The sequence below is a fragment of the Clupea harengus genome, chromosome 6 (assembly GCF_900700415.2).
Source record: "Clupea harengus chromosome 6, Ch_v2.0.2, whole genome shotgun sequence".
In the NCBI taxonomy this organism is placed as follows: Eukaryota; Metazoa; Chordata; class Actinopteri; order Clupeiformes; family Clupeidae; genus Clupea; species Clupea harengus.
This window is the reverse complement of record NC_045157.1, coordinates 11,060,844-11,070,124: the sequence shown is the minus strand read 5'-3', so window position 1 is coordinate 11,070,124 and position 9,281 is coordinate 11,060,844. Positions and strand designations below refer to the sequence as shown.

At 42.0% G+C, this 9,281-nt stretch overlaps 1 long non-coding RNA gene across 1 annotated transcript; it reads right to left on the bottom strand.

Annotated features, from left to right (window-relative positions):
- Window positions 1-3,534: 3,534 nt before the first annotated feature.
- LOC116220777 lies at window positions 3,535-4,293 on the bottom strand. The gene is made up of 3 exons (XR_004163850.2): window positions 4,102-4,293; window positions 3,825-3,955; window positions 3,535-3,654 (listed from the first exon to the last, which is right to left on the bottom strand). It is a non-coding gene; the product is annotated as an uncharacterized LOC116220777 (long non-coding RNA).
- Window positions 4,294-9,281: the final 4,988 nt, after the last annotated feature.

Genomic DNA, 9,281 nt, shown 5'->3' with positions numbered 1-9,281 from the left:
AATACGAATAAAGAATCTTTGTAGGTTATTAGCTAGCTTGAAATATTATATACAGATCTTACCCAGTGGTGAAATAAAATGACTAGTCTACAAGGTTTGTGCTGGTTGCATTTAATGAAGAGGTCGTGGGGTTTCTCATTTTTTTTATTGAGACCTGTATACTTTTGCTTCGATTATTGTTGTGTCCACTTCGTTGTTGATCTTAATATTTTGGATATCCTTCCACTGCATATTGCAGTCCCTTTTGCCTTGATCTGGAGGATATCGTGGAGGTATTACTCCAAAAAATCATCACTCACACTGACAGCTATAGCGCTTGTCCCCGTACTCGCCATGGCTTTTAGCTTGACAGTTCCGGGAATTGTGTCGGACGTAGCAACAGTAACTAAGGGGGCGGGGCCCTGGCGATCGGTCAATTGGGCTCACTCACAAAACAAGTATGAAAGTGAAGCCCTGATAAACACATCGCACAAGGTTTATATAGACAGAAGTTTAGCATTCAGCGAGATAACCACGTGGTGGATTTCTGATATCCGAGGCAAGGATGGAAGTTTTGCAAGGTCGGAAGAAGCACAGTTCGAACCTTCTTATCACTTCTGGTCTAAACATGCTCTTGTACATGTACAGACTAAGTGGCACCTAATATTCTAAGTTACACACACGCAGAAACACAGAAAAGCCATGTTCCTGCTTACATAAGTACATGATTCATATAAGGTAATTAATAATACAAGGCACTTGATTATTATATTCTTAAGTCATTAACAGTGTTTGGAAATTATCTCCATCAGTCCCTCCTTTTATCCGTTTCAATGGATAATTCAGAATCAAAATCACAATTCAAATCAAAATCACAAATCATCTTTCTTAATTCGTCAATTATCAATTTCAATGGATAACCTCAAAATCATCACTCTGAGCTTCATCACATGGATTTTCGGAACAGAGATCATTACTGAACATCACTCCATAAGTTAATCATTTAAAATGTCATCATATTTCTCATCACACATTTGTATACTTTGCATTTGTAGGCCAACATAGTGGATGTCGACTGTGTGTGTGTCATTAGCTCGCCTAGGCTTCAGATAACATTCGAACAAGGTTTCTTTGCTGTGTCCTTGAAGGCCCTGTTCCCCATCAGGCATTCTGTTGGACAACTTTTTGCATCTTTTGTAGGATCAGATCTAAGGCTTTCCCATTATCGGGTGTTATCAGGGACATATGTGCAACATTGGTCAGTACCAAGCATGACACAAATGCCTCCATTCATGGCAGTGAGAATTTCAAGCACGGTTGTGTTTTGCCGCGTTAACCTGGAGTTGGCGTGTAGTTCTTCTCTGATCTTTTGTAGTCCGTCTGTGGTCAGGTTCTGGAACTTCATCTCAGCGTAGTAAAGGAAGTTAATCCAATCTGTGTGTGCTCCGATGACGCACCAGGGGCAGAGGGTAGATGCCAGGCCATTGGCTGCTGGGTTCAAGGCTTTGTAGTGGTCTGGAATGCCTCAGGGAATGCCCAGGCCATCGGACCAGATCCCGCTGTCATCCCCTGCTTCTCTCCTCCCTCGTACGGAATGCATTGGAACGTTCCTCAGGTACTGGTGAGTCTTGGACCTGGGGGAAATCTGAAAAGGTTGTACCAACATTGTTCTAGCACAAGGCCCAGACCAACCCACAGGTAGTGTAGCTCTTAATTCACCATCCCCACTTATCAGCTATGGCTATATCCTGTACTTCAAGAAGTCTGCCATTCAAACACATCCCGCTATTCTACATTCAGTGGAAGTATTTAACTGTATTTCTTTCCCATTATCTATCACATTTTACATTGTCTCCAGTGTCCTAGGTGTGGATCGTTCTTTTCCCCAGGTTTTAAATAGCATTCAAACAGAGCATCTTTTCTAATAATGTGTGGAGGTGGGGCAACATTGTCTGGCATGTAGGGTCAGTTAAAATGTGAACAGTCATGCTGTATAGCTGTATCATTAAACGCCCTATTTCCCATCATCAGCAAACATTCTGCAGAACACATTGGCTGTTGTATGTAGTTACATTGGGCAGGAGGATATGAACATTCTTTTCTACGACATGAGGTGTCCGCTAGATGGCACATCTCACACAAGCTTTTGATAGCTAAGAGTAAGTTGACATGTTTCTTCCAGGCTTCAGTTTCTCTAAATTCTTTGTCACAGTGATCTATGTCATAAGGTACAGGGGTCGCCAGGAGTGGTTTGGTCGGCACCCTGGGCCCTGCACAGACTAAACAGACTAAACTAACTTGTGGTACTTGCATTCTGACGGTCTGATTTACCCATTTCCATCACGGATGATCTTTAGCCAGGCCCCATCGTGGATATTCGTCCAGGGCCTGTGTTTGCTGTATCATTCATAAGTATGTTACTAGAACAACAATGTAAAATCCTACAGTCGTTGCAAAGAGTCCCCCACATCCTTTGGCCCACTTTTTGGTAACCTCCCATGACTTTGCAGAGGAAAAGACCTCTCACTCCACAATTTCCACTAGGTTCTAATCCCCCAGGACAGTACTGTATCTTCTGCCAGCGGTTGAGACGAATAGAATCTAAACATCTAAACCCCTTTGTAGGCTGGTCTTCTGTCACAGTGGGCACACCCTGGAAACAGCAAAGAAAGATGATCTTTATTCCTCTGCCTCAGCCGTGTGCAGGCTTACCCGTTTGCATTGAGCAAGAAGTATCCACGTGGCTCTATCAGCTATTTTGACTGCGGTAGGTGTTGACAGTCGCACTTGTTATGGTCTGTCCCACTTGGGCGAATGGCAGTGTTTTCTTTTGAGGATGTTGATTAGGACACAATCTCCTGGCCCAACCTTGGATACAGCCTCACAGTGTTCCTGTGTAGGGGAGAGAAGTCTGAGAGCATTTAGTTTGGACATCATCTTTGCCATATATTCTGCAAATGTATATTCAATCTCTTAGTCTGTTTCAGCAAATGGTTTGAGAGTTTAGGCAGTGTAGATTCTTCCATACATCATTTCAAACAGTTGTGACCATATGGTAAGTTCCCCAATACTTGGTATGTTACCCAATTAAATGGATTTAAACCGAGGCTGTTATAAGCAATAAATAATTTATTTCAATACAGATCTTGTGTTCTTTACGTGGCAGGAGTAACAAAACACGATGACGATACATACATCAGACTTAAAAGAAAACAAACAAACACATAACATAGGCCCAGGGGGCCAACCCAGAGTAACTAGGGTAACACGACTAGAGTACCTCTGACCACTATTCAGCCATACGTGATGAATAGCACACTCATGCACACACTAGGGTAATACTGCAAAGTGCAAAACGGTGAGGTCAAGATAAATCACACAGAGAACAACCTTATACAGGTCATGTCAAACTCCACTCAACCACTAGGGGGGTGTTCACACAGCAACTTAAGGGGCAGAATAGTACCATACATGTACCAATACAGTGTTACCCTGCCACTCGCCCTGAGTTAGGCACCCAGGCCACAGAAATGGGTGACAATGATACACCTACACGTAACAACGAGACACGTGGCTTCAACTAGGTCAGTCAATACACACAGAACTACATCAAAGAAATAAACAGGAGGAAAACAGTGGCCAGACTATCAACTGTGTGTCAATTGCTGCTGTGATCTACAAAAGAGAGATTGTTTTAAACATTGACAGATATTGCACATTTTCCCTGAAACAGTATAACTCTCTCATCCGTTTAATAATTACAAAATAGACATTTGAAATATAAAAACATTTCAGACACATTAAAAGAGTTACAATATGAAGCACTACAGCAGTGCTCTGCCTACCTTGGCCTTGACGGTCATACCAAAGGAAGGACCCAGGTGGACATGGGGAGGAGGGACCCACGTCAGCTTGGCGTCCCTTGTTAACCCCAGTAGCCAGGGGAGACCTCTTGCAATACTATAGTCAAACAGGGCTACGAGGAGTTAAGCAAACACTGCAGTCAGCCTTATGCGAGATCACAACAGAGAACTGTTTCGGTTTGTTTTACCCCCAAAGCATTCTAAATCAGGCCACGTAGTAAACAAGGCTAACCGGTAGAAAGTGATGAAAGTAACATACCAATGCCTAACGTGAAGTTCCGGCATGAAACTCCTGACAAGGTGCAGCTAGCGTCTTACTCCCACCAGTGACGGCAACGTGCGTTTCAAACAATCGGCGAGAGCATATCCTAGTTTATCTAGGCGGAAGTTACAAGCTCATTATCGCTCAATTAACTGACAGGTGGGTGTAAGCCAGTGAACGTCTACGTGGGCTGACCCTATCACACAGTGATAACAACATGCATGCTTAATATCACTAATTTCACTCTTGGATTCTCAATTAACTTTTAATAGTTTGGTTCATTCTTTTCTACCAGTCCTGCTGACTGGGGGTTGTATGAACAATGGCTGTCTATGGCTAGACAATATTTCTTTCTATCGTTGGGATTTAACTCAATAAAATCAATAATGAATGATTAAACATCTTTCTCATGAAATATAAATAAGAAGTATAAATATATGCTGACTATCCCCACTTATTGAGGCATGTTTTCACCATGGCTCAATATTACAGCATATCTTTTAGTATTGTGAGATCTAATTCTTCAATTGTGTACGTGATGGTTGTTGTAGTGCAACCTGGTTTGTGGCCTTGTCAGCTTTTTGGTTTCCTAATGAAACCGGGTCTTTTGCATGTGTGTATGCGCAATCAGGGAAATCAGTTATGCTGCTTGTGCAGAATAGTGTGGAAGTAGTGGCTATACGTTCAAGGTTTATTTGCTTGAACCATCAACAAACAATAGTTAAATCAGCTTCTGGAAAAGGCATATCTTGTAGGTCAGCTCTGGCTGCCATAGTTTTATCTGTTCTCTGCTGTAAGTAAAAGTGTAACTGGGTTAAAAGACACGCAGCCTCAATATTGATACGAGGCTGAGTGAGCAAACAAAAAATAAAAAATGTAAAAGAAATAAGCATGTGGAACTTTCAGTGTAAGTGTCTGTTTAGTACAATAGGAGCAGAGGCCTGCAGCCACTACTGCTTGTAAACATTCAGACATTGCTTGGGCTACTGGATCTAGCCGTGTTGAATAGTATGCCACTGGTATCAACTTTAAGTCCCCACTTATGCATTAACACAGATGTTATATAACCTTTTTTTTTTTCTTTTTTTTTTAGTCTACAGTTTGTACGAATGGCTTTGTCATGTCCTGGATGTGCTAAGACATACTTTATTTCTTTGTCTATGGCTGAGGTGCCTTTTTTTATGATAGCTTTACTTTAGTGGACCACAGCAGCTAATTTTGTGGCCTTGTTTCTGCAAAAAATCTTAACAACACCAGGGTATGTTGTTTACAGGTCTTCTTATCTGGAGGAACAGCATATTCTTTTGAGCCAGCACTCAACCCCCACCCAGTCTGTGTTAGTCCAATGCATCAGTCTAGGTTAATGTAGTTAGTGTGACAGGCTTCAATTTCTCTTTAAATCTTTTTGGGGCTAAACAGTGTATATTCTATACATAGTAATATTTTGAGACACCATTTCTTTGACACACCATTGTTTAATTTATTCTAAAACCCATGTATTGTTGGAACAATTCTAATGCCCAACCCATATCACATCTCTTCATAATAAGTTTGTAGGGCATTTTTTTTTTAAACATAATCTGTATTTTTTAAATATCTCTCTTTTTCAGACTCTTTTATATGTCTCTTTCTTCTTACAACCTTACTGTTCTGGGCATCTAATTAGAGTAATCAGAGTCACACAAAACAAAACAAAACAAAAAATCATTGGCTTTCTTGCCACCATTACCGTAAGCTTTGCTCTGTTTGGCGCAACCAATAATGTAAAAACATTTTCATATCAGTGTTACAATTTTCTTCTTGTTGTAGACATTTTAAATCACCTCTTATTGCCATTATCATGTACGTCTTCTGATTTTGACGCACTTTTTCCCATTTTTTAAAGTTATTTTATGTATTTCTTTTAATACCTCTAACTGATCTTGAAACCTTTTAAATTACCTTTATCTTATTATTCACACTAGGGTTAGTTATGTTTCTATTTTCAGACTCTTTTAGACTTGCTTTTAGATGTCTCTTTCTTCTTACTTTCTATTTTAACACTTCACTTTCCTCACTTTCTTTTTCTACTTCCCACTGACCTTCTTAATTTTACTTTCCATTTTACCTTCTTATTATTACTTTCTATTTTACCTTCTCCTCACTTTCTTCTTCTTCTTCTTCTTCTTCTTCTTCTTCTTCTTCTTAACTTCCCATTGACCTTCTTATTTTTACTTTCCATTTTACCTTCTTATTATTTGTTCTTGAGATCGCAATGCTGAGTCAACCCGAGCCCGACCAGAGGGCCCCCGTCTCACTCGTTTGGTGAGGAGGTTGAGGCCAGGGAATTTCCCTGGGGTGATCAGTCCCCTACTGGTTCCGGGTCAAGGCATCTCAGTAATGCGAAATCTTTAATTACATAAATTATGACTACATTATCTGTGTTTTACTCATTGTAAAAAGTTTGTCTCAACCCCACAGAAAAATAACACACAGGAGTATCTCTGACTCTCTCTTTTTTCTTTATCTCTTAAGCAGACTGGAGACAGCCCTTTTAATTCGTCTCCCTTAGGAATATATCTATTCGTAACGGACTATACCCTTCTTTATAGCCCTTTTTAACAATGCACCCAGAGGCCCACCAGGGGACCCCACAGGAAAACAGAAATTGAGAAGTTTGTTCCCTTCAAACAAGGCGAACAGGAAAATATACAGAAATATCCGGAGAAATAGGCCTAGAGAGTTTTCAACTTCAGATGACACCTTCCTTCAGGTGATTCAGCGCTGTGTACACCTTTATCGTTCCCTTAACAAACGATACCCTTCCGTCTCTTTCCCTTATCAGGGGACAAGAAGGTGAACAGTACTATTACCGATCGCGCGCGCTAACCTTCCTTGGCAACAGGCTTCTATTTACTTATAACCTTTAGTCGTTTCCAAAATGAACGCTACCCTTCTGTCTCTTTTCCCTTATCAGGGCACAAGAAGGTGAGGAGGATTATAGCATTCAGCACTTTTAGCGCTCCAAGAACATGAAAACTACAAAACAGGAGTCTCTCTAACTTTAGCAATTCGTTCAACACACGAGGCATGCAAGAAAAAGTCCTATCGAACCGTTGTTCCCCTTTACACCCCGCAGCAAACATGCAAAAAGTTAGTCTCAACCCCACTTGAAGACAAGTATATACAAACAAAAACAAACAAGATCCATATAGTGGCGTTCATTTTCAACAACTAAACAATATACTCACAAACAGCTCGGAGTCCAACCCCCTATAGTCCAATTCAATTCCTTCACTCTCGGCTCTCCATGCTGGCAGGCCCTGGCCTCCTTCCAATTCAAGGTTGAGGTCTTAAGAAAAACGGAGTCTCGTAAGCCTCCGTACGATTCAGGTCCTGATGATTAGCCCAGCGTGGAGAGTCGATGAGGTTGTTGGAATCCCGGTCACGAGCCCCCAAATATGTTAGGTGAAAATTCACCCTAGTTACCTCAGGACTCCGGAGCTGCATATAAGTATATTTATTAGACAAACAACAATTGCAATTGGGCTCACTCACAAAACAATTATGAAAGTGAAGCCCTGATAAACACATCGCACAAGGTTTATATAGACAGAAGTTTAGCATTCAGCGAGATAACCACGTGGTGGATTTCTGATATCCGAGGCAAGGATGGAAGTTTTGCAAGGTCGGAAGAAGCACAGTTCGAACCTTCTTATCACTTCTGGTCTAAACATGCTCTTGTACATGTACAGACTAAGTGGCACCTAATATTCTAAGTTACACACACGCAGAAACACAGAAAAGCCATGTTCCTGCTTACATAAGTACATGATTCATATAAGGTAATTAATAATACAAGGCACTTGATTATTATATTCTTAAGTCATTAACAGTGTTTGGAAATTATCTCCATCAGCATCTATTTTTGCATTTCCATGCCACGATCTGTGAAACCTCCCATGGTTTTGCAGATATCGGTCCTTTGCGAGAAGTTCACATCTTTTTGGCTGACTTGTGTGAAATAGTTTCCCAAGAACAGCTTCAGCTTCCTCTATGTCAGTGTTTCTCAGTGTGGGACACGCCCCACTGGTGGGGCGCAGAGACGTGCGGATCAGTCTTTCATAATAAAGTCGTTCTTTCCATTTCTCTCTCTCTGTTTTGTCCTACACTGGTAGAGATTCTGTAGTTAGGGGAATGGGAATGAATGTTTTTTGTCTTTTCCTTTACACCATAGTAGTCTAACTACTAGAGGTGGTGCCGGGGGTTGCCATGGTTGACATGGTTTGAAGTAACAACTTGGTGGGAGACTGGGTTTGGCCGAGTGGGACCTCAGCTGTGGTCGGTCCGATGCAGTCCCTCTTGGCGAAGCATAGTGGGGTTTGGGGCTTGCCTGTGGTAACTGGACACTGTGGAGACACTGGTCATGGTTGAGTCATCTCTGTGTAACTCTGAAGGTGAAGATAGAGCCAACTGAGTTTAAGATGGAGGGATCTGAATCTGACTGTTCTGGCCAGGGTTAGGCTAGGACAGTGTTTCTCAAAGTGTGGGGCGCGAATGTAACAGGTGGGGCGCGAATGGACGCGATGAACGATTTCCCCGTTGCAATGCCTTCCTTTATAGACAATAACGATCATGTAGCGAAGGGAGAGCGTAGTCACCCCACCCGGACTCGAACCGGGGTCTACAGGGTGCCAAACATGCACTCTGACAGCGACGCCAAAGAGCCAGGTTCGATAGCATGCCAGTCAGAGCACATAATCATCTGTAGTGACGATCACATCGTCACACTGCCCCTTCGGGAAGGGCACCCTTGCACTTCACGCACACAGGCATTCCTCGCACATCCACCAACTGTACTTCTCCCAACGTGAGCACCCCACACACAAGTGCTTCACCCATCTATGGAGTCCGTCACACAGGGGTCAACCTACCTGGGGGTCCCTCACACAGTTTTACACAGTGTACATACACACAGGCTAACTAAAGCATCTTTTCCACATTCCACAAGGCTGGTGTGTTGGTGGACGTGTCAGAACTCCACAATAGGACACGCACAGCTGTGAGACATGCTGATGCTAAACACACACTTGGATTCTCTGTCTAAAAAAGTGTGAAAAATACCAACTCACACACACACAAATTTCCCAAACACGCAAATAAAACCACTGAACACAAACACATTTTTTAAATGTTTA